Source organism: Caretta caretta, chromosome 24 (assembly GCF_965140235.1).
Source record: "Caretta caretta isolate rCarCar2 chromosome 24, rCarCar1.hap1, whole genome shotgun sequence".
Taxonomy (NCBI): domain Eukaryota; kingdom Metazoa; phylum Chordata; order Testudines; family Cheloniidae; genus Caretta; species Caretta caretta.
In genome coordinates this window covers 11,529,841-11,555,398 of record NC_134229.1, presented here as the reverse complement: position 1 = coordinate 11,555,398, position 25,558 = coordinate 11,529,841, and the positions used below count along the sequence as shown (strand labels likewise).

The 25,558-nt window shown below is 46.0% G+C and overlaps 2 long non-coding RNA genes across 2 annotated transcripts; both read left to right on the top strand.

Moving 5' to 3' along the window:
* Positions 1 to 256: 256 nt before the first annotated feature.
* LOC142069945 (uncharacterized) lies at positions 257 to 2,980 on the top strand. Its single transcript, XR_012665907.1, has 2 exons — positions 257 to 835; positions 2,046 to 2,980. It is a non-coding gene; the product is annotated as an uncharacterized LOC142069945 (long non-coding RNA).
* A 17,520-nt stretch (positions 2,981 to 20,500) lies between these two features.
* LOC142069939 (uncharacterized) lies at positions 20,501 to 25,234 on the top strand. Its single transcript, XR_012665900.1, has 3 exons — positions 20,501 to 21,429; positions 23,042 to 23,124; positions 24,335 to 25,234. It is a non-coding gene; the product is annotated as an uncharacterized LOC142069939 (long non-coding RNA).
* The last annotated feature ends 324 nt before the right edge of the window (positions 25,235 to 25,558 follow it).

Here is a 25,558-nt window from a genome sequence, read left to right as displayed (position 1 = left end):
CATGCCAGCCGTTCTGGAGTGGCTTTACCGACCCCAGCCCCACCCCCAGCCCTGTCCTCTGGCTGGGCTGCTGTACAGACCCCAGACAGGAGACTCAGGTGTGTGGAAGGGCTTGGAGCGGTACAGCCACGCTGGAGAAGCTGCCGACGTGGGGCTGTTCTGTGTCTTTGCAGTACAGCGTACTGGCTAGAATAAATATCTGACTGGTACGGAATACCGGACTTACCGCCGTACTTGCACCACTAGGAGAGACACTTATTTGGATACAGTAACTCCTCACTTAACGTTGTAGTTATGTTCCTGAAAAATGCGACTTTAAGTGAAACGATGTTAAGCGAATCCAATTTCCCCATAAGAATTAATGTAAATGGGGAGGGGTCCCTGAAAAATGCTCTCTCCCTCCTACGAATTGCAGGGAGAACTGTGCAATGCCACCAACACCTGCCCACATGGCTTACCAGGACCAAAGTGGAGACCTCCATCTAATGGCAGACTTTGCACCTGTTACAGCTCTGACAATCTTTTACATCATTCCCATTGTAACTCCTGCGGAGGAATGAATGTGTCCCATAAAACTTTTCAGATGAAAGAAACCTATAGGCTGTCTGGTGCATGTCAGACCATGTGAGGTTGAAAACACATGGTAATAATCCTGAAAACAAATTATATCAATTGAAGGAGTGACTCGCACAGCATAATATGTTTTCTAACTAATTAAGACCTTGAGCAAAAGGGTGTCTCGTATTCTCCAGGCAGTCTAAGAAATTGTATAAAAGCGCTCGCAACTCTAGGCTCCTTAACAACTTCTCTTGACTTATCCTCTTCAGCGACCGGGGTAAGTCCCATTTGTTTCATTCTCTCGAGAGCTATTGCGATGTCCCGTTAGTCACGGTTTAATTTAGGACTCAATCTTGCGCATGATTTTGTGATTATTGGCACGGTAAAGGGGGTTTGCCAATAACACAGTAGTTGTTAAGTTGCAGGCTCTGATGCGTTCATGGTTTAGAAGTAAATGCTTCAATTTTCAGAGGTGCCTAGGCATTTGGGAGAGGAGTTCATGTTTACTATCACTAGGAATTAGGTGTTGGAATCCCATCAGTAGCTTTCAATAATTCCATATTCAGCTTTAAAGTTAGGGGAGTTAGGATGAAACTTCCCCAGTTTTTTTCAGAATAGGTCACTGTGTTGTTCCTTATTCTGTAGCAGAAGGTACTCGGCCAGATTTCAGACAGAATAATCAATGAGAAGGAGCTGTGGTCTGATCCAGCATGGAAATTTCTATGTTCCTACCTGCTCTAGTAGCAATGTTAGATGCAGATCCAAAGCTAGGTAAATTAGCCTAGACCCTTGAACTCAGCTGAACAGTGCCCTTATCTACCCGCTCAGGACTTGGCTCTTAATGTTTTGTTTTGAAAAAGGTATTTTAGAACATAAGAACGGCCATACTGGGTGAGATCAATGATCCAACTAGCCCAGTATCCTGTCTTCCAACAGTATCCAATGCCAGGTGCTTGAGAGGGAATGAACAGAACATGTAATCCTGAAGTGATCCATCCCGTCACCCCTTTCCAGCATATGGCAAACAGAGACTAGGGACATTTCAGAGCACGGTTTTCCCTTCCTTTATTAGCAAGTATTGTTGGCTCAGAAAGTTTAGAAGCCAAACTGCCAGTCTGTTATTCAGAAGAAAGGGGTTTTCATGCTGAGGTTAAATCCTCTCAAGGAAATTAAGATTAGCAAACTAGTCCCTGCCATCCTTTGTTTAAACCATTTGTAAAAGAGAGTAAAAATCCCAAGTGTACATGATAGAAATAGTCTATAGCAGATATTTATTTTGCTGTCAGAGGAAGGATTGAGAGGGACTCAAAAGGGCTGGTTAAGAGGGAGGTTAGGAGTGAGTGGAAGAAGGCGGCTAGGAGGAGGAACTAAGAGGCAACATGTATCCAGGAACTGAGGGTCTGGGTCATCATTTCCCTGAGCATTGAACCTTTTACTCTATGACCCTAGTGCATTATGTTGACTCTTTTCCCTGTTGTGTGTTTCAGGTTTACCTCCGACACAGAAAGATGACTTTTGACGAAAACTTTAGTGATGAATTGTATTACAAGCCCTACCACTATGGGGGCTGGGGTGGTTCCAGAGGTTACGGCTACTGTAGGCCATGGTATTACCGAAGGCCGTACAAGTGTTGTTGGGGCTATCCCAAAGGCTGTTGGTACCCTTACCCTTGCCATTGGGGCTGGGGGCACGGCTATGGAAAGGGTTGGCCATGTTTCGCCGAGGAGGAATAGACCCGGAATGTGGAAAGACCTGGAAACATTAAGCAAGATTCACAGATGAGTTTGTGGGCAATAGGTTTGAGAAATGCAGAGTGCCCTCAACTCCCATGGGTGCTGTGAGTGCTCAGCATCTCAGTAAATCTGCCCCATATCTCTATTTCCTCGGTTACACTGGTTGACTGTTTCCTCTACTGCCTTCCAGACTCTCTGCTTCTTCTAGAAAAACGTGTTTGGGTGTGAATCTTAATTCCATGAAGGCCCCTTTAGGTCACGCTGACACAGTAAATGAAGCAGGCTCCTTACAAAGTCCTGCAAAGGGGTTTTAGTGTCAATGAGAATCAAGCCCTACGTGTTCTAGTCCTTTTATGCATTTCTGCCATTTGTTTCTGCTTTCAACTTTGCTTTATTTGTTGTTTACTGGAGAAGTAGTTTCGTCCTTGGTTTTAGTTGTGCTTTGTCTCATTTGATTCTGACTGTGATGAAACTAATACCTTAAAATGGTTGCAAAGAGAACTTGACTGTAAAATCTACAGCTGTGATGAAGAATGAAGAACATCTGGCTTGAAATGCATCACCTTGGAGCCAGTGACTCATTGTAGCCCTTCTTGATACCTTGGAGATATTATTTTAATACTGAATTCTTTGTGTCGCTTTCTGTGTACTTGTATTCCGATTCACATTAAAATGCTTCTGAATCATAATATCATCCTTCTGAGTTTCCTTTCTGCTCCCTTCCTTATTGACCAGCCAGTCTGGCCCAGATTCACACAGGTAATTTGGTGCCTAAGGTTACTCTGGAATTGAGGGGTGTGTTACCCCAGAATTTCATCAAGCTAATTGTGGTCCTATTGTATGCATTCCGCCACCATGACTTGCTCAAATAGAACATCATGTAGTTTAGGGTTAGTTTGGACAAGGGCTTTTGGAGGCGACGTTGAATACTGGCTGCACGTTTGTAGTTTCTGCTAACCAGAATGGGAAGTGGGGAGAAAAGAATCAACAAATTGAGACTGAAAGAAAATAAGTGAATGGAGACCTTGAGTTTGGGTGACTGAGATAGAAGCTTATTATGGCTAAGGTTGTTAGGAAAGTTTTGTTGATAGGCAATTGATTGAAGTTAGGAGAAGTGATGACCCAGTAGGGGTCACTATGAACTACAGGTTTTGTAAAAATTAGTTCTAAAAAGAGGCGATAATAGAGTGTACTTTGGAGGAGTTCTCTGACGTTATCCTGAGAGACAGCATACTCCCCAGTGGGGAAGTGTCTAGCCATTGCTGACCTGCTGCTAATTACTAGATACCATCTGAGATTTTAGGTAATTATTTGGGATGTTCTAAAGCTATTGCTTACGTGCGTGTGTGCTTAAATCTAAAAAATATTAGTTGTAGATACGAGCACGCTTGCTGTATCATCCAGGAACTAACTAGTCTAAAGAAGTGTGTTTCCCTGAATGAAGCCCCAGGGCAGGTGCCCATGGAACAATCCTAAGGCCATTACCTCCAGATCCAGGTTTGGATCCTGCAGAACAAAGGGGACACAAAGTTCCTGCACCTGCTCAGGCTAACCTTCCAGAGCTGGAGGGAGATCCCCCATTCTTACAGGCTGTTCCTCTTCTAGGCTCCTCCCCCCCTGCTCAGTTTCCTCTTGCTGTTTGACTCGTCCCTCTGGCGGAACAGGGAGTCCTCTTCATTGCACCCAGGCTGTTCTATTTGGGAGCGCCAGGCTGACCCCTTAGAGGGGTCGTACACTCCTTCTCATACCTCCCTCTTTGAGTGGACCTATCAGTGCACTCATCGAATGTTCACGTCTTCACCTGTTCTACCCAGAACCGGACCGGCTGTAATGCCAAGTACCAGTGGGTGAGGAAGGCATTTCAGTCCAACATTGTCTGGAGCCAGCTCAGAGCTGCATTATCGGTGAGCAGGACAATTGGTGTCGCAAACAGGGAGTCCATCACGGCCGAGTGTCAGGGCAAACATTCTTTTTTGAGGGCTGTCAGGGTTCCCTCCCTACTCTGAACTCTGGGGTACAGATGTGGGGACCCGCATGAAAGACCCTCTAAGCTTATATTTTACCCGCTTAGGTGAAAACTTCTCTATGCCACTAATTCCTTCGACTGATATTGCTGCCGTCACCAAGGGATTTACACAAAATATTCAGGGAAGGGTGACTTAGAACCCCTAGCCCCCAAAATATCCCCCCAAGCCCCTTCAGCCCCTTTCCTGGGGAGGCTTGAGAATAAACTACCAACCAGTAGTTTGCCTTAGCAATGTGAGCACAGACCAGACCCTTTGTCTTCAGGACACTGAAATCAATCAGGTTCTTAAAAGAAGACCTTTATTTTAAAAGAAAAAAGTAAAAGAATCACACCTGCAAAATCAGGATGGAAGGTAATCTCCAGGAGCTGTTTACTGGTAGACAAGATGGAATCAGTGGGGTAGAAGTATGACCGGAGATGACGTATGGGGGAGGAAAATGAGGGGGTCAAGTCCCTCCCAGATTGGCCTGGTGTGGGCAAGGAGGGAGAGGGGCTCTGTCCTTCTCTCCCTGTTCCCCCCTCCCCCGCTCCCATTCCATGTTCAGCCGCTTTCCCTGGCAGCCAGGCAGGAAGGGCGACGAAGCCGCTTCTCTCTGTGAGAGCCTGGCTGGGAGGCCATGGTGGATCCCTGGGCGCGGCTCTCGGGGGACAAGGAGGGCAGGCTCCGGATCACTTGGCCCCTGACCCCGCAGCAGGGCTTGGGCAGGGGCTTCTCGCTGTTGCCCCAGCTGCGGGGCACAGGGGACAACTGAGCCAGAAACATGCTGGGGGCAGTGGGGGCTCCTGCTTGTTCAGCCCCTGTCTCCGGCAGCTGGGACAGCAGTGGTCCTCCCTCTGTCCTGGACCTGCTACGGGGGGACAGGGGCCAAGTGAGCCAGAGCACCCTCCCCACCCAGCAACCGAGCCCAGGCAGGGAGTGGTTTGCTGTCACCCCCCACACAGGCTCTCTCTGAGGCACGAGCAGTTGCCAGGGAGAGCGGCTGAACATACCAAGGGTGGGAGGCGCAGGGAGAGAAGGACAGAGCCCCCACCCCATACATAACCTGCGGTGGGGAAAGTGCAGTGGCCCTGGGCTGGATTCAGGGCTGCGGGGCGGGGACTGGGAAGGGGAGACACGTGGTGTGGTCATGTGTCCTCCCCTCTAGATTGTACCCCCGCAATTTAGGGGGGCACCAGTTGTCTAAGGGGTGACATGTAGGTCATATGACCCCCCAGATTTCTGCCAGGGTGGGAGTTGGGCTGAGGGGACGTGCCTGGGAAAGGCACCAGCCGGAGGCACTCCTGCTGTACCCCACGAGGTGGCGCCCAGAGCAGAGGAGCGAGACCGGGCTGGCAGCACAGCTCTCTGCCAGAGGGGGCGCGGGAAAGCCTGCTGAGTCTGTCCGTCTCCGCCAGCAGCCACATGGCCCCAGGGAGAATAACTCCTCTTCACTGCAGACACCGGCATGGCGACATGAGTTTTAAACCAGAAAGGAAAGTTATTTACCTGTTTGTGTACGTGTCTAGACTAGCCTGCCAGGGGTGGGCAAACGGGAGCTCAGGGAGTCGGGGCAGTGGTGGGGGGAGGCAGTGAGGCCTGGTGGTGCTGGGGGTGGTGGTGAGGGTGTGGGGGAGGCAGCGGGAGCCAGGGGCGATGTCGGGGGTGGGGGGCTGGAGGAGCCACAGGGGTAAGGATGCCAAAATTCATAGGCAGGAGTTGTAGACCAAGCTGGATGAGCAAGCATCTCAGAGAGGTGATTAAGAAAAAGCAGAAAGCATACAGGGAGTGGAAGATGGCAGGGATCAGCAAGGAAAGCTACCTTATTGAGGTCAGAATATGTAGAGATAAAGTGAGAAAGGCTAAAAGCCATGCAGAGTAGGACCTTGCAAAGGGAATTAAAACCAATAGTAAAAGGTTCTATAGCCATATAAATAAGAAGAAAACAAAGAAAGAAGTGGGACCGCTAAACACTGAGGATGGAGTGGAGGTTAAGGATAATCTAGGCATGGCCCAATATCTAAACAAATACTTTGCCTCAGTCTTTACTAAGGCTAATGAGGAGCTTAGGGATAATGGTAGCATGACAAATGGGAACGAGGATATGTAGGTAGATATTACCATATCTGAGGTCGAAGCGAACAGCTTACTGGGACTAAATCGGGGGGCCCAGATAATCTTCATCCAAGAATATTAAAGGAATTGGCACATGAAATTGCAAGCCCATTAGCAAGAATTTTTAATGAATCTGTAAACTCGGGTTGTACCGTATGATTGGAGAATTGCTAACATAGTTCCTATTTTTAAGAAAGGGAAAAAAGGTGATCCGGGTAACTACAGGCCTGTTGCTTTGACATCTGTAGTATGCAAGGTCTTGGGAAAAAAATTTGAAGGAGAAAGTAGTTAAGGACATTGAGGTCAATGGTAAGTGGCACAAAATACAACATGGTTTTACAAAAGGTAGATGGTGCCAAACCCACCTGATCTCCTTCTTTGAGAAAGTAACAGATTCTTTAGACAAAGGAAATGCAGTGGATCTAATTTACCTAGATTTCAGTTAGGCGTTTTGATGCGGTGCCACATGGGGAATTATTACTTAAATTGGAAAAGATGGGGCTCAATATGAAAATTGAAAGGTGGATAAGGAATTGGTTAACAAGGAGACTGCAGCGGGTCATACTGACAGGTGAACTGTCAGGCTGGAGGGAGGTTACCAGTGGAGTTCCTCAGGGATCGGTTTTGGGACCAATCTTATTTAATCTTTTTATTACTGACCTCGGCACAAAAAGTGGGAGTGTCTTAATCAAGTTTGCAGATGATATAAAGCTGGGAGGTATTGCCAATTTGGAGAGAGACCGGGATATCATGCAGGAAGATCTGGATGACCTTGTAAACTGGAGTAATAGTAATAGGATGAAATTGAATAGTGAGAAGTGTAAGGTCATGCATTTAGGGATTAATAACAAGAATTTTAGTTATAAGCTGGGGGCGCATCAGTTAGAAGTAACAGAGGAGGAGAAGGACCTTGGAGTATTGGTTGAGCACAGGATAACTATGAGCCGCCAATGTGATGTGGCCGTGAAAAAAGCTAAAGCGGTCTTGGGATGCGTTAGGCAAGGTATTTCCAGTAGAGATAAGGAGGTTTTAGCACCGGTGAGACCTCACCTGGAATACTGTGTGCAGTTCTGGTCTCCCATGTTTAAGAAGGATGAATTCAAACTGGAACAGGTACAGAGAAGGGCTACTAGGATGATCCGAGGATGGAAAACCTGTCTTATGAAAGGAGACTCAAGGAGCTTGGCTTGTTTAGCCTAATCAAAAGAAGGTTGAGGGGAGATATGATTACTCTCTGTAAATATATGAGAGGGATAAATACCGGAGAGGGAGAGGAATTATTTAAGCTCAGTACCAATGGGGACACAAGAACAAAGGGATATAAACTGGTCATCGGGCAGTTTAGACTTGAAATTAGACAAATAAGTATAAGTAGGGGCATAGCGAGCAGATCGAGGGACGTGATCGTTCCCCTCTATTCGACATTGGTGAGGCCTCATCTGGAGTACTGTGTCCAGTTTTGGGCCCCACACTTCAAGAAGGATGTGGATAAATTAGAGAGAGTCCAGCGAAGGGCAACAAAAATGATTAGGGGTCTGGAACACATGAGTTATGAGGAGAGGCTGAGGGAGCTGGGATTGTTTAGCCTGCAGAAGAGAAGAATGAGGGGGGATTTGATAGCTGCTTTCAACTACCTGAAAGGGGGTTCCAAAGAGGATGGCTCTAGACTGTTCTCAATGGTAGCAGATGACAGAACGAGGAGTAATGGTCTCAAGTTGCAGTGGGGGAGGTTTAGATTGGATATTAGGAAAAACTTTTTCACTAAGAGGGTGGTGAAACACTGGAATGCGTTACCTAGGGAGGTGGTAGAATCTCCTTCCTTAGAGGTTTTTAAGGTCAGGCTTGACAAAGCCCTGGCTGGGATGATTTAACTGGGATTTGGTCCTGCTTCGAGCAGGGGGTTGGACTAGATGACCTTCTGGGGTCCCTTCCAACCCTTATATTCTATGATTCTATGATTCTATGAAATGTTTCTAACCATCAGAGGAGTGAAGTTTTGGAATAGCCTTCCAAGGGAAGCAGTGGGGGCAAAAGACCTACCTGGCTTTAAGATTAAACGCGATAAATTTATGGAGGAGATGGTATGATGGGATAACATGATTTTGGCAATTAATTGATCTTTAAATATTCATGGTAAATAGGCCCAATGGCCTGTGATGGGATGTTAGATGGGGTGGGATCTGAGTTATTATAGGGAATTCTTTCCTGGGTATCTTGCCCATATGCTCAGGGTTCAGGTGATGGCCATATTTGGGGTCGGGAAGGAATTTTCCTTCATGGCAGATTGGAAGAGGCCCTGCAGGTTTTTTGCCTTCCTCTGCAGCATGGGGCATGGGTCACTTGCTGGAGGATTCTCTGCTCCTTGAAGTCTTTAAACCAGGATTTGAGGACTTCAATAGCTCAGACATAGGTGAGAGGTTTATCGCAGGAATGGGTGGGTGAGATTTTGTGGCCTGCATTGTGCAGGAGGTCAGACTAGATGATCATAATGGTCCCTTCTATGAATCTATGAAACTACAAGTTCACCCAAGGTGCCATATTTCCTCTTGATGATTCTGGGAGGTGCGGCCTTAAGCGTGGGCAACATGGTTACGGGGAGCAATGCTCAAGAGGCTGATGCTGGAGGGTGCCTTTGCAGTCACCGGGAAGTTGAACATAGCTGTGGTGTGGTGGGGAGGGCCTGCCAGTGTGCTCCCCCGCCCCACTATCTGCAGTTACCAGTTGCCTAGGTCCTTTCATGGTGTGGCTGGTGTAGATATGTGGGCAGAGTTGGCATCGAGGTTTGTTGCATGGATTGGTTCCTGAGTTAGAGTTACTAGGGTGCGGTGTGTAGTTGCTGGTGAGAATATGCTTCAGGTGGCGGGTTGTCCGTGGCCAAGGACTGGCCTGCCTCCCAAGGCCTGTGAAAGTGAGGGATCATTGTCAAGGATGGGTTGTAGGTCACTGATAATGCAATGGAGATGTTTTAGCTGAGGACTGTATGTGGTGGCCAGTGGAGTTCTGTTGGTTTCTTTCTTGGGCTTGTCTTGCAGCAGGAGGCTTCTGGGTACACATCTTACCTCCTGCTTCAAGACAAGCCCAAGAAAGAAACCAACAGATGTCTAGTTGGCATCCGGTATCAAGCGGAGTGCCCCAGGGATCGGTCCTGGGGCTGGTTTTGTTCAACATCTTTATCAGTGATCTGGATGATGGGATGGATTGCACCCTCAGCAAGTTCACAGATGACACTAAGCTGCGGGGAGAGGTGGATACCCTGGAGGGTAGAGAAATCTGATGAGGTTCAACAAGGACAAGAGCAGAGTCCTGCACTTAGGAAGTAAGAATCCCATGCACCGCTATAGGTTGGGGACCGACTGGCTAAGCGGCAGTTCTGGAGAAAAGGACCTGGGGATTACAGTGCACGAGAAGCTGGATATGAGTCAGCAGTGTGTCCTCATTGCCAAGAAGGCCAAAGGTATATTGGGTTGTATTAGTAGGAACACTGCCAGCAGATCAAGGGAAGTGCTTATTCCCCTCTATTCAGCACTGGTGAGGCCACACCAGGAGTATTGCATCCAGTTTTGGTCCCCCCACTACAGAAGGGATGTGGACAAATTGGAGAGAGTCCAGCGGAGGGCAACGAAAATCGTTAGGGGGCTGGGGCACATGAATGTGGGTGAATGTTTTCTCAAAGACAAAGGGCAAGCCAGGTGTCAAAAAAAACAGAAGGACCATCACCTATCAAGTGGCCATTCTTGGCAAGAAGTTGGGGGGGGGGGAAGGGACAAAGAGATCTATATCTTAGCAAAGAAACAGCATGAGGTCTCCTTCCTCCACCAGACCTGAAGGAGCAGAAACATGCCCATGTTCCCTTGGTGCACTCATTTCTGCCATAGATCCTGTTTCTCAATGAACACAGTCACTTTGTTTGACAATTTGACAAGAGCTGAGTGGTGCCCTCGCCTGCTAATATTAGTTGATTCAGGGGATCAAAGATATCAGCAAGATAAGCAAGCCAAGCCAGCCAGTTCTCCTCTGAGAATCTACCTGTAGATTTGTACATTTGCTCGTCCAAAAATACTTTCAGAGACTCACAAAGCTCAGAAATGCAATTCAAAACCTTTCCCTTGGAAAGGCATCTGACCTCAGTGTGTAGAGAAGGTTGAACATTGGCCTGCTAAACCCAGGGTTGTGAGATCAATCCTTGAGGGGGCCATTTAGGGATCTGGGACAAAAATTGGGGATCGGTCCTGCTTTGAGCAGGGGGTTGGACTAGATGACCTCCTGAGGTCCCTTCCAACCCTGATATTCTATGACTATCTATGACTATCCAATTTACCCATTTCTGCACACATTGCCGAAAAAAATACATACATTCAATCGGTGTGCTTTGATAAAGTTAACAACTTTTATTGTCTCGTCAAGTACATCTTTCAGGTCATCTGGCATCATTCTCATGATGAGGTTCTCCCTGTGAGGCACGCAGTGCGTTACTTTTGCAAATGGTGCAACATCTGTAATTTTTTTTGCACCCCCATTATGCCTCGCCATTATTGCAACTGCACCTTCTGTGCACACACCATAACACTGCCCCTAGTCTAGGTCGTTGCTTGTCATGAAATTATCCGGATACTTAAAAACCTCATCACTCGTTGTTTTTGTTGGTAGTGATCTGCAAAACAGCAGATCTTCTGTTTTCCCGTCACAGATGTATCACACATAAACCAACAGCTGAACCTCACCAGACACATCCCAAGATTCATCAGTTGTAAGCTTTATTTCCCACATACTTGAATCCTGTGTTACAACTGGTGTTTCATGTCAGCTGCCACATCTGTAATTCACCTTTTAATGGTGTCGTTTGATGCTGGCGCATTCTTCAATTTATTAGCAGCTTCATCCCCTAACATTTCATAGCACATATCCATTGCAGCTGGCATCATGAAAGTTTCAGCAATTGCACGTGACTTTCTGTTTTTAGCGATGCTACTTGCAACATTGTAGGATGCTTTGCGAGCCTTCTCTTGTACAGTTGACACAGTGTATATTGTCTTTTTTGATTTTAGTAAGAAATTTCCCCTTCTTTCAAAATATTCCACTGGCTTGTCAGTGGTTTCCACATGCAAAGACCTCAGATGTCTTGTAAGTTTTACCAGCTTAAGTGCTTCTTTGGAAAGATCTTCTCCACAAATTCTACACTCGGGTCTTGATTCTCCATCAACACATACATACACACATAAAACCAAGTACCCTCACTTTTTGCTTTTTTTGAAGGGGGTTCAATTTTGCTTCTTTCCTTCTGTTCTGTCTTATTTGAGATGTTGTCTGCTTAATGAATGGCCAAACTAGACTGTCGTTTTATGAATAACAAACTTATCCACTATAGAAATTAAACCAATTAATTATATTTCACAGTTGCAGCTGAAATGATCATTAGCAGAGGCGACATGTAACTATTGAGAATTGGGGGGACACAATCTAAAGGTTCTGGGGGTGCACGTGACCATCCCATGTGTCGCCTCTGGATCTAACAGAGGTTTTCAAGCTGTAGGGCTGATGTTTGTTTTTTCTGTATTTATATTGTAAAAAATTAATTAAAAAGGTTTAAATGAACTGTTTTGCAAAACATTTTGATGAAAATAAATATTTGTATCAAAAATGTTGGCCAAAAAATGTTGCACAGCTCCACACAGCAGTGTTGAAGTCAATGGAGCGTTATCAATGCGCACTGTGTTACAGCCTGAACTCTTGGCAGTGTAGTCAACCCAGTTATTCAAAAATCATGAGTCAGGCTCTGAAAATTGTGAGATTTGATTGAAAATCACAATTTTCTAGTTTTAGTGCGCTAGCTCAGTCCGAGCTGCAAATTACAACTCCAGCTCCAATGCAGACGTACCCACAGGCTCTCTTTGCCCTGTAGTACTATTTATGAAGCCAAGGTGTGACTGTCTCATGGTATTTCCATGATCTGAGAACTTGAAGATGTGTGAGCGAGCACTGGCTCCCTGTGCAGGAGTGTAGGTTTACACACTTGCCCAGATTCACAGAGGTATTTAGGTGCCATGCTCACAATGATTTCAACAGGAATTAGGTGCTTAAGGAGCTCTGTGAATGTGGGCCACAGTGGTTGGTAAATAAGGAATGGACCAGAAAGGAAGCCAGAAGGCTGGTATTATGATGCAGAATGACTTTAATGTCAAAAAGAAGAGGAGTACACCTCAAGAGACAGAAAGAATGCAAAATAGAAATAATATATTTCAGGGGTTTCAAGAAAGTCTACAATGAATCAATAACTCAAAGATGATGCATTTCACACCAGATGTTTTTCTATCTTCATCACTGTAGAGTTTGACAATCAAGTCCTGGTTGCAACCATGTAAAGATATTTGTTTAATCACAGTCAGAATCAAACGAGACAAAACACAAGTTCAGCCAAAAAGGAAGCTGCTTCTCCAATATACAACATTTATAGTCCTGTCGAAAACAATGGTACATATTCATGAAACAAATGGTACATATTCATGAAAAGGCTCTAACACATAGGGCTAGATTCTCATTGACACTAAGACCCCTTTTACATGGCTCTTTAATGAACATTAAAATGAGTGTTCATTGTTTTGACCCACCAATTAGGCCCCTGCTTCATTTACCGTGTCAGAGGGGCCTAAAGGGGCCTTCATGGACTTGAGATTCACGCCTAAACAGATTATTCTAGAAGAAGCAGAGCGTATGGAAGGCAGTGGAGGAAACAATCATCAGGTGTAACCTGGGAAATATTAATATGGGGCAGATTTACTGAGCTGCTGAGCACTCACAGCTCCCATGGGAGTCAAGGTCGCTCTGCATTTTTGAAAGCCATTGTCCATAAGCTCATCTGGGAATCTGTATCCTGTGTTCCGTTTCCTGGTCTTTCCATGTTCTGGGTCTATTCCTCCTGGGCGAAACAGGGCCAACCCTTTCCATAGCCGTACCCCCAGCCCCAATGGCAAGGATAAGGGTACCAACAACCTTTGGGATAGCCCCAACAACACTTGAACGGCCTTCGGTAATACCATGGCCTACAGTAGCCGTAACCTCTGGAACCACCCCAGCCCCCATAATGGTAGGGCTTATAATACAATTCGTCACTAAAGTTTTCATCAAAAGTCATCTTTCTGTGTTGGAGGTAAACCTGAAACACACAGAAGAGAAAAGAGTCAATACAGTAGAACCTTAAAGATACGAACACCAGAGTTACAGACTAACCGGTCAACTGGACACCATGGGGAACCGGAAGTAAGCTATCAGGCAGCAACAAAGCCAAAAACAAACAAAGAAACAAAGAAACCAGCAAATACTGTACAGTGCCTAACAATTGCATCTTAAAGTTAGGCACATCTGAGCTGCCTATCCTACCCTACTCCATACTTGGCACGGTGCAGGGCAACCACTTACAGGTAGGAGGTGGTGAATGCTGTTTTCCCCCCTCCCTGCCTCCGGCTGGAAGGGGAACAAGCTTGCAAGTTCAGAACACAGGAAAGAAATTTCCCGAGGGGCTACTGAAACTTGGTCTGGAGTGTAAGCTGCTGGAGTCGGAGCCGAGCTCCTGCTTGCATGCGACGCTCTGGTGCCCCAGGTGCCTCATTCACCACGCTTGCTAGGCGGCTAGAACCAGCTGCCTGCTCTACCCCCACTCACCAGGCCACTACTGCAGAGCTGTGACCCCCCACTCCGAGCAGTCTGCCCTCAGGAGCATCCCATAATGGCTTGTTCAGAATTACGAACATTTCAGAGTTATGAACAACCTCCATTCCCGTAACTGTGAGGTTCTACTGTATAATGCATGGGAGTTGGTGGAATAAATGGGTCAAAGCTCAGTGGAGAAAGAGTGAGAGAGCAGGGAAATGATGACGTAGACCCTCAGTTGCTGGCTACGTGTTGCCTCCCATTTCATCCTCCTAATCCTCTTCTTCCACACACTCTTAACCTCCTTCTCAATCAACCCCTTTGATCCCCTCTCAATCCCTTTCTCTGAAAAATACTGTCCGTAGATTACACATATGTTATAGGCCATTTTTACCTTGCATGAATGAGATATTTATTCCCTTTTACAAAATGTTTATACAAAGTATGTCAAGGACAAAGTTCATAATGTTAGTTTCCTAGCGCGGATTTTGCCTCAGCAGTCGGACCACTTCTCTCCGTAAGCAGATTGTGGTGTTTTCGTTTGTCAAACTTGCGAGACAGCAATGCTTGCGACTGAATGAATGGCAAATGAATATTCTTTTTTCTGTACAAAATACTAAGGACCAGATTATGAGCTGGATTAAATCGACTCAGCTACACTGATATCAGTGGATCTATGGTAATTTACCCCAGCCTAAGATCTGCATCTAAAATTGCTACCTGCACACAGAAGAACATAGGAACTGTCAGACTGGAGCAGACCGGTGATCTATTGAATCCCTTGTCCTGTCCGAAACAGTATGGAGTACGAGCCATTTCCGAATGAAGTAGAACACTGAAATGTCCCCTTATGGAAGAAAGTGTGGTAGTTTCTTCCCAAAATGACTCAAAGAAAGCTGCACTGTGAGATTATTCAGAGCTACCAAAGGGATTCCAATTTCCTGTCTCTGGTGAGGAGTCATAGGAACTCGGTGTTGGAAACACATATGTGGCTCTGCAAATCCCGCCCTTAACTTCTAAAGCATGAATCTGCTAATACCTGCAACTTAACTACATAAAGTTGTGAAAAAACTCCTCACAAGTGCTGAGAATCACAGAGACAACATAGAAGATTCAGGCCTGAATTGAAAACATTACTAGTGTGACACCTCAGTAGTTATCAAGAGATTGATTGAAATCAGACTTACCCAGGTCACCGAGGAGAGTAAGTGAAGAGAAGAGGTTAGAAGATCCCTGTGTGGCAGGAGCTTTTATACAGTTTCTGAAACTGCCTGGAGGATCGAAGACACCATTTGTGCAGGAGGTCCTTATTAGTTACAAAACACATTTTGTTGGACTCTTTGTTGTGACTCTTTCAATTTATTTAATTGTTTCCTCAGTGTTTATGTTCATTAGTGTAATCTCAACCTCTCAGGCAAAGTACAACGTGCAGGATTATTTTATATGAACATTTTCATGGGTAGACTACATTCCTGGTATCATTCTCGTGACTTCCTTGGAGTTACAGTGGGAATGTATCTGAAGCAAATTCAGATCTGGAACTGAGCATCATTAGCATGTACAAGAATCCAGTCTGGTCTTTCAAAGCCATGCTGGTCTTTGTTTGGGATATTCTGGCATTAACCACTGCAATGTCAGGGAGCCTGTGCTCTGCATGCTCTGCACATCTACCATAAAGCATCTGATTCAATTCACGCTGTAATGAATGGTATTTCTCCATTGACTTCAGTGAGTTGTTCTTGAGGCCCTATGATTTGGCATTCACTCTGGTGGAGGGCACTACAAGGCCTATAAACCTCTGAAGACCCTGCGGGGAAGTTCATTTGAATATATAGAACTTTAATGACTGTTTGTGAAGTACTTTGGTATCCTGAGTTCTAAGGACACCACTTAACATCTGATACAAGTTTTTGTTTCCTTATTTTCTATGCAAATAAAAAGAGGCACATTATGCAGAAGGTCACAGAAGGAGTCAGTTGCAGAGACAGAAATAAAACCATGTGGTCAGATTTATCATGCCACATGCTACTTGCTGGGTTGAACATTATTAGACTGCATTAAAAGACAACATTAGTTAAGTGTCTTGTGAGTTTTTTTAGCTTCTTTATACGCAACTTATATGCAGGGTGCAATTTGTAATGAAAGAGGTGCCATACCTGACCTGTCCGGCGGACAGGTGGGCTTTGAATGATTCCTTAAAATGGATGTTAATTATTTATGGTAAACAATCTGTTCCACCTTCTATTTAGCTGTGACATTTGAATACATTTCTCAGACTTGAAGAAGAGCTCTCTGTAAGCTGAAAACCTTGTCTCTCTTCCCATCAGAAGCTGGTCCCATCAACAATATATTGCCTCACCCATCTTTTCTCTCTAAAATCCTGGGACCAACAGGGTTACAATAACATCTTTTCCTAGTGAGCTGTTTGGAAGCCAAGAATGTGAAGGGATACCCAGATACATTTGATAGTCTCTAACGTACCACAAGAACTCCTCTTTTTTTTTATTGATACAGACTAAAACGGCTGCCCTGCTGTACCCTGTCACCATGGATCGTTGAGTGTACTTTGGAGCAGTTCTCTGAAGCTATCCCGTGACACTTTTTCCTGAGAGCATTCTCCCCACTGGGGAAGTGTCCAGCTATTGCTCACCTGCTGCTAATTACTATTAGATACCTCCAGGAGGTATCCCACAATGCCCACCATGACCACTTTGGAACCATTTTGAACTCTGCTCTCCTGCAGCCAGGTTCACAGGGCTGTGCCCCTCCCCTGTTAAAGTCCCGGGAAATTTTGAACTTGCTCTTCCCGTTTGCTCGGTGTGGAGAGCTGACATAGCTACTGCCCAGCTGAGCATGGGGGCTCCACACAGCAAACACGTTCCCGCCTGGCGTACACGGAAGATGGTGGGTCTCCTGGGTGTGTGGGGAGAGGAGGCGGAGCAGGCACAGGTCCGCTCCAGCCACAGAAAGTTACTCCGGGCGTGGAGGAGAAGGGCCATGACGGCAAAACGCAGCAGAGCAGAGTAAAAATAAAACAGCTGCGGCAGGCACAGCAGGCAGAGCAGGAGGCTAAGAGTTGGGTTTGATGCAGCTCCACAGACATGCCGCTTCTATGAGGTGGGAGATGAGTTCAGGGAAGTGGTGTCTAGCCCCCCACCCCCCTGCATTGTGCTCCTCTCATACCATTGTGTTCATTACCCACAGGACAATATTGCAGAGCCGTGCAGGACCCATGCTTTCTGACATGGATGGATGGCTCGAAGGTTACCAGGGCAGTTGCAAAGCAGCTGGAAACGAGTAGGATGCCTATGGAATGATGCGATTGAGAAACCTGCATCATGTGACACTGAGCCGACCTTAATGAGGCATTGCAAGCCCTTCCCGAAACACCCTGGGGCCGGTTGCACTGTGGGATAGCCACCCACTGTGCGCTGTTGTCTGTGCCAATGCAAGATCTGCTACTGTATCTATGCTCTGCTGACACAAGGAGCAGAGTGTGGAAATGCAACAGCAGTATATTCATAGCGGTGGTCGTGTGTCGACTTAACTTTGTAGTGCAGACATGGTCTTAGGTGCCACTCTCCCAGTGATTTCAGGAGGAGTTAGGCATCTAAGGAGCTCTGTGAAGTTGGGCCACAGTGCTTGGTAAATAAGGCACGGAGCAGAAAGGAAAAGCAGAAGGCTGGTATTATGATTCAGAATGACTTAAATGTGAGTAAGAAGAGGAGTACACAGCATGAGACAAAAAGAATGCAAAGTAGAGAGGATATATTTCAAGAGTTTCAAGAAGGTCTGCAATCCATCACGGGCTCCAAAGTGATGCATTTCACACCAGATGTTTTTGGTTCTTCATTACAGCTGTACAGTTTGACCATCAAGTCCTATTTGCAACCATTTTAAGGTGCTAGGTTCATCCCAGTCAGAATCAAATGAGGCAAAGTACAACTTATGCCACAGATGAAACTACTTCTCCACTATACAACTGATATAGCAAAGTTGAAAACAAAAGAATGGTATCTATGCATGGAAGGTCTAGAACACAGAGGGCTTCATTCTCATTGTCACTACGACCCTTTCAAACTGCTTTGTAAGAAGACTTCAAGTCAGTGTCAATGTTTTATTCACCCTCATTTAAGGGCTCTGTTTAATTTACTGTGTCAGAGGGACCTAAAGGGGCCTTCATGGAATTTTTGTTTGTCAAACTTGTGAGGCAGCAATACTTGCTAATGAATGAATGGCAAATAAATATTATTTTTTTCAGGACAAAATACTAAGGACCAGTTGTGAGCTGGGTTAAATTGGCTCAGTTATACTGACTTCCGTGGAGCGATGATAACTTACCCCAATTTCAGATCTGCTTCTAAAATTGCTACTTCCAGAATAAGAACATAGGAACTCTCAGACTAGGTCAGACTAGGTCTATTGAATCCATTATTGTGTTTCACACAGTAACGAGTACCAGCCACTTCCGAATGAAGTAGAGCACTGAAACGGCCCTTTACAGAAGAAAGTGGAGGAGTTTCTTCCCAAAATGCCTCAATGAAAGTGGCGCTATGAGATTATTCACATCTTTCAAAGGATTAAATTTCCTGTCTTCAGTTAGAAATCATAGGATCTCGGTGTTGGAAACACATATGTTGCTCTGTAAATTGCACCCTTAATTAAGTGTTCTAGCTACAAGACTAAAATTGTTCCATCCACTCCAAACAGAGCTTCCTCTAACCATGGAAAGGGAAGAGCATTTCTTCGATTTTCAGATGTCCTTGTAGTCAACAGAGCAGTAGCAATTTACAGCAGCTCAGGATCTGGCCCATAATCTATAAAATGGAATTTTATACACAAGCGAACCACGGACCAGCTATTTAATAAAAATCAAAAAGCGACAAATTCTGAGGCTAGATATCAGGACCTGATTATGACCTACAAATCAGAGAAATTGAAATACATATTTAAAGTGACCCTATTACTTAAAACATAGACATCTTCTGTGAACAAGCTGTTACTATTGTAATCATATGACATTTGCATATATAGAACTTTAATGACTGTTTGTGAAGTGCTTTGGTATCCTGAGTTCTAAGGATACCACTTAACATCAGACAAGAGTGTTAGTCTCTTTATTTTCTATGCAAATAAACAGAGGTCCATTGTGCTGAAGGTTACACAAGGAGTCAAGGGCAGAGATAGAGCTCAAACCACATAGTCCAATTTCTCATGACACATGCTACTCTCTCAGTTGAACATTCTTAGACTGAATTACAAGACAACATTAGTCAAGACGGGTTGGATCACAGCAAACCCCTTGGGAACTGCCAACTGATATGCTGAGACTACCCCGAGCCTGTTACCCCTGGCAGCTTGGGACTTCAGCGCCCTGCCTGGTTCGAGCCAGAGACGCTAGCCTGCTGCCAACCCGGACCCAGGTCTGAACTACGTCCCCTAACAACTGCAGGCTTAACTGAAAACGGCCTGAGAAGTGTTCCTGTTTCTAACACTCAGATGCGCAGCTCCCGAGGGGTCCAACCCCAAATAAATCCATTTTACCCTCCATAAAATCCATAAAAATCCATTTGACCCCTGTGGGACTACCTACCCCGTCATTTTCCCCGCCCATGGAAAATCCATATATTCCATTGTAATCAATTGATTGACAGTGTCTCTGAGCCTAATAAGCGAGGTGACACTCCGTCAGCTCTGTACGTAATAAACTCCTATGCTTGATCTCTACACGTGTGGATTTATGTCCTTCACGATCCCAAAGTTTGTTGCTACCCTTCCCCTTGCCATGGGGGTGGGGATACGGCTACGGAAAGGGTTGGCCATGTTTCGCCCATGAGGAATAGACCCGGAACATGGAAAGACCAGGAAATGGAAAACAAGATACAGATTCACGGTTGATCTGATGGGCAATGGCTTTCAGAAATGCAGAGCGACCTCAGCTCCCATGGGAGCTGTGAGTGCTCAGCACCTCAGTAAATCTGTCCCATATCTCTATTTCCCAACTTACACTTGCTGACTGTTTCCTCCCTCTCTTCCGTACTCTCTGCTTCGTCCAGAATAACTTGTTAGGGCATGAATCTAAATTCCATGAAAACTCCTTTACTTCAATAAAGATGGAAGTGGCCTATTCCACTGTGATATATATACCAATGTCACATATGCCATCATGCCATCAGCAATGCCCCTCTTCCATGTACATTGGTGAAACCGGACAGTCTCTATGCAAAAGAATAAATGGACACAAATCAGACATCATGAATTGTAACATTCAAAAACTGGTAGGAGAGCACGTCAGTCTCTCTGGACACTCAGTAACAGACTTAAACGTGGCAATTCTTCAACAAAAAAACTTCAGAAACAGATTTCAACAAAAAACTGCAGAACTGGAATTAGTTTGCAAACTGGACACCATCAAATTAGGCCTGAATAAAGACTGGAAGTGGATGGGTCACTAGAAAAAGTAATTTTCCCTCTGCTGATACTCACACCTTCTTGTCAATGGTTGGAAATGGACGACGTCCACCTTCATTGCATTGGCCTCGTTAGCACTACAAAAGTAATCAACTGTTGAGAATAGGCCACTTCCACCTTAATTGAATTGGCCTCGTTAGCACTGACCCCCCACTTGGTAAGGCAACTCCCATTTTTTCAAATATATACTGCTTACTGTGTTTTTCACTCCATGCATCTGATGAAGTGGGTTTTAGCCCACGACAGCTTATGCCCAAATAAATTTGTTCGTCTCAAAGGTGCCACAAGGACTCCTCGTTGTTTCAAAGAAGTGTGTTTCTCTTAATGAAGCCCCAGGGCAGGAGCACATGTAACAAGAAACCTAAGGTCATTAACTCCAGATCCAACTTTGGCTCCTGCAAAATAAAGTGCAAAGTTCCTGTGCCTGCCCATGCCAACCTTCCAGAGCTGGAGGGAGATCACCCCCTAGTACAGGCTGTTCCGCTTGTAGTCGCCTCCCCCTCCTCAGTTTCCTCTTGTTGTTTGAATGGTCACTAGGCTGGAGCAGGGAGTCCTCTTCATTGCACCCAGGCTGTTCTATTTGGGATCTCCAGGCTGACCCCTTAGAGGGGTCGTACACTCCTTCTCATACCTCCAACTTTGAGTGGCCCTATCAGTGCACTCATTGAATGTTCACAACTTCATCTGTTCTCCAGGGAAGCAGACCGGCTGTAATGCTAAGTACCATTGGGTGAGGCAGGCATTTCAGTCCTGCCTTGTCTGGAGCCAGCGCAGAGCTGCATTATCGGTGAGCAGGACAAATGGTGTTGCAAACAGGGAGTCCATCACTTGCCAGTGTCTGGGCAAAGATTCTTTTTTGAGGGCCATGAATTATGTCTCCTTCTCCAGGAACTGTGTATTGGAAGGTAAGATGGAATCAGTGGGGCGAAACTATGACCAGAGACGATGTGTGGGAGGAGGGAGGAGGGGGCCAAGTGCCCCCCAGATTGGCCTGGCGGGGCAGGGAGGGAGAGGGGCTCTGCCCTTCTCTCCCTGCGCTTCCCCCACTCGGCACATTCAGCCGCTCTCCCTGGCAGCCAGGTGGGAAGAGCGATGGAGCTGCTGTAGCCTGTGAGAGCCTGGCTGGGAGGCAGTGGTGGCCGGTTCCCTCCCTGGGCTCAGCTTCCACGGGGCAGGAGGGAGGCTCTTGGGCCCTGTCCCCACAGCAGAGCGCGGGCAGGGGCTACCTGCTGCCGTCCCAGCTGCAGGGCATAGGGGATGAGTGAGCGAGAAACATGCCGGAGGGGAGAGGGGGCTCCTGCTCTTTCGGCCCCTGTCTCTGGCAGTTGGGACAGCAGTGGTCCTCCCCATGCCTGGGCCCTGGGAAAAGGGCCGAGGGAGGAGGAGCTCCCCTCCCCTTCCTGCACCTGTGTCCAGGCAGGGTGTGGACTGCAGCTGCTTCCCAGCCAGGCTCTCTCAGGCAGAAGCAGCTGTGTCCCTCTCCCCTGGCAGCTGCCAGGGAGAGCGGTGCAATGTGCTGGGGGTGGGGGGAGACACATATGGAGAGAAGGAGAGAACCCCCCTTTACCCATTCCATAGGTATCCTGGGGTGGGGAGAGTGCAGTGGCCCTGGGCTGGGTGCAGGGGTGCAGCACTGGGCATGGGAGACGTTACCTGAGGGGGGGACCTCTGTCCTAATCCCACTGTGCTGGAGACTTCTGAAGAGCAGGGCTCTCCAGAACCGCAGTGGCGGAAGGAGCAGAATGTGGGGCCGCTTGGTGGCCCCATGCCAGCCGTTCTGGAGTGGCTTTACCGACCCCAGCCCCACCCCCAGCCCTGTCCTCTGGCTGGGCTGCTGTACAGACCCCAGACAGGAGACTCAGGTGTGTGGAAGGGCTTGGAGCGGTACAGCCACGCTGGAGAAGCTGCCGACGTGGGGCTGTTCTGTGTCTTTGCAGTACAGTGTACTGGCTAGAATAAATATCTGACTGGTACGGAATACCGGACTTACCGCCGTACTTGCACCACTAGGAGAGACACTTATGTGGACTACAGTAACTCCTCACTTAACGTTGTAGTTATGTTCCTGAAAAATGCGACTTTAAGTGAAACGATGTTAAGCGAATCCAATTTCCCCATAAGAATTAATGTAAATGGGGAGGGGTCCCTGAAAAATGCTCTCTCCCTCCTACGAATTGCAGGGAGAACTGTGCAATGCCACCAACACCTGCCCACATGGCTTACCAGGACCAAAGTGGAGACCTCCATCTAATGGCAGACTTTGCACCTGTTACAGCTCTGACAATCTTTTACATCATTCCCATTGTAACTTCTGCGGAGGAATGAATGTGTCCCATAAAACTTTTCAGATGAAAGAAACCTATAGGCTGTCTGGTGCATGTCAGATCATGTGAGGTTGAAAACACATGGTAATAATCCTGAAAACAAATTATATCAATTGAAGGAGTGACTCGCACAGCATAATATGTTTTCTAACTAATTAAGACCTTGAGCAAAAGGGTGTCTCGTATTCTCCAGGCAGTCTAAGAAATTGTATAAAAGCGCTCGCAACTCCAGGCTCCTTAACAACTTCTCTTGACTTATCCTCTTCAGCGACCGGGGTAAGTCCCATTTGTTTCATTCTCTCGAGAGCTATTGCGATGTCCCGTTAGTCACGGTTTAATTTAGGACTCAATCTTGTGCATGACTTTGTGATTATTGGCACAGTAAAGGGGGTTTGCCAATAACACAGTAGTTGTTAAGTTGCAGGCTCTGATGCGTTCATGGTTTAGAAGTAAATGCTTCAATTTTCAGAGGTGCCTAGGCATTTGGGAGAGGAGTTCATGTTTACTATCACTAGGAATTAGGTGTTGGAATCCCATCAGTAGCTTTCAATAATTCCATATTCAGCTTTAAAGTTAGGGGAGTTAGGATGAAACTTCCCCAGTTTTTTTCAGAATAGGTCACTGTGTTGTTCCTTATTCTGTAGCAGAAGGTACTCGGCCAGATTTCAGACAGAATAATCAATGAGAAGGAGCTGTGGTCTGATCCAGCATGGAAATTTCTATGTTCCTACCTGCTCTAGTAGCAATGTTAGATGCAGATCCAAAGCTAGGTAAATTAGCCTAGACCCTTGAACTCAGCTGAACAGTGCCCTTATCTACCCGCTCAGGACTTGGCTCTTAATGTTTTGTTTTGAAAAAGGTATTTTAGAACATAAGAACGGCCATACTGGGTGAGATCAATGATCCAACTAGCCCAGTATCCTGTCTTCCAACAGTATCCAATGCCAGGTGCTTGAGAGGGAATGAACAGAACATGTAATCCTGAAGTGATCCATCCCGTCACCCCTTTCCAGCATATGGCAAACAGAGACTAGGGACATTTCAGAGCACGGTTTTCCCTTCCTTTATTAGCAAGTATTGTTGGCTCAGAAAGTTTAGAAGCCAAACTGCCAGTCTGTTATTCAGAAGAAAGGGGTTTTCATGCTGAGGTTAAATCCTCTCAAGGAAATTAAGATTAGCAAACTAGTCCCTGCCATCCTTTGTTTAAACCATTTGTAAAAGAGAGTAAAAATCCCAAGTGTACATGATAGAAATAGTCTATAGCAGATATTTATTTTGCTGTCAGAGGAAGGATTGAGAGGGACTCAAAAGGGCTGGTTAAGAGGGAGGGTAGGAGTGAGTGGAAGAAGGCGGCTAGGAGGAGGAACTAAGAGGCAACATGTATCCAGGAACTGAGGGTCTGGGTCATCATTTCCCTGAGCATTGAACCTTTTACTCTATGACCCTAGTGCATTATGTTGACTCTTTTCCCTGTTGTGTGTTTCAGGTTTACCTCCGACACAGAAAGATGACTTTTGACGAAAACTTTAGTGATGAATTGTATTACAAGCCCTACCACTATGGGGGCTGGGGTGGTTCCAGAGGTTACGGCTACTGTAGGCCATGGTATTACCGAAGGCCGTACAAGTGTTGTTGGGGCTATCCCAAAGGCTGTTGGTACCCTTACCCTTGCCATTGGGGCTGGGGGCACGGCTATGGAAAGGGTTGGCCATGTTTCGCCGAGGAGGAATAGACCCGGAATGTGGAAAGACCTGGAAACATTAAGCAAGATTCACAGATGAGTTTGTGGGCAATAGGTTTGAGAAATGCAGAGTGCCCTCAACTCCCATGGGTGCTGTGAGTGCTCAGCATCTCAGTAAATCTGCCCCATATCTCTATTTCCTTGGTTACACTGGTTGACTGTTTCCTCTACTGCCTTCCAGACTCTCTGCTTCTTCTAGAAAAACGTGTTTGGGTGTGAATCTTAATTCCATGAAGGCCCCTTTAGGTCACGCTGACACAGTAAATGAAGCAGGCTCCTTACAAAGTCCTGCAAAGGGGTTTTAGTGTCAATGAGAATCAAGCCCTACGTGTTCTAGTCCTTTTATGCATTTCTGCCATTTGTTTCTGCTTTCAACTTTGCTTTATTTGTTGTTTACTGGAGAAGTAGTTTCGTCCTTGGTTTTAGTTGTGCTTTGTCTCATTTGATTCTGACTGTGATGAAACTAATACCTTAAAATGGTTGCAAAGAGAACTTGACTGTAAAATCTACAGCTGTGATGAAGAATGAAGAACATCTGGCTTGAAATGCATCACCTTGGAGCCAGTGACTCGTTGTAGCCCTTCTTGATACCTTGGAGATATTATTTTAATACTGAATTCTTTGTGTCGCTTTCTGTGTACTTGTATTCCGATTCACATTAAAATGCTTCTGAATCATAATATCATCCTTCTGAGTTTCCTTTCTGCTCCCTTCCTTATTGACCAGCCAGTCTGGCCCAGATTCACACAGGTAATTTGGTGCCTAAGGTTACTCTGGAATTGAGGGGTGTGTTACCCCAGAATTTCATCAAGCTAATTGTGGTCCTATTGTATGCATTCTGCCACCATGACTTGCTCAAATAGAACATCATGTAGTTTAGGGTTAGTTTGGACAAGGGCTTTTGGAGGCGAGTTTGAATACTGGCTGCACGTTTGTAGTTTCTGCTAACCAGAATGGAAAGTGGGGAGA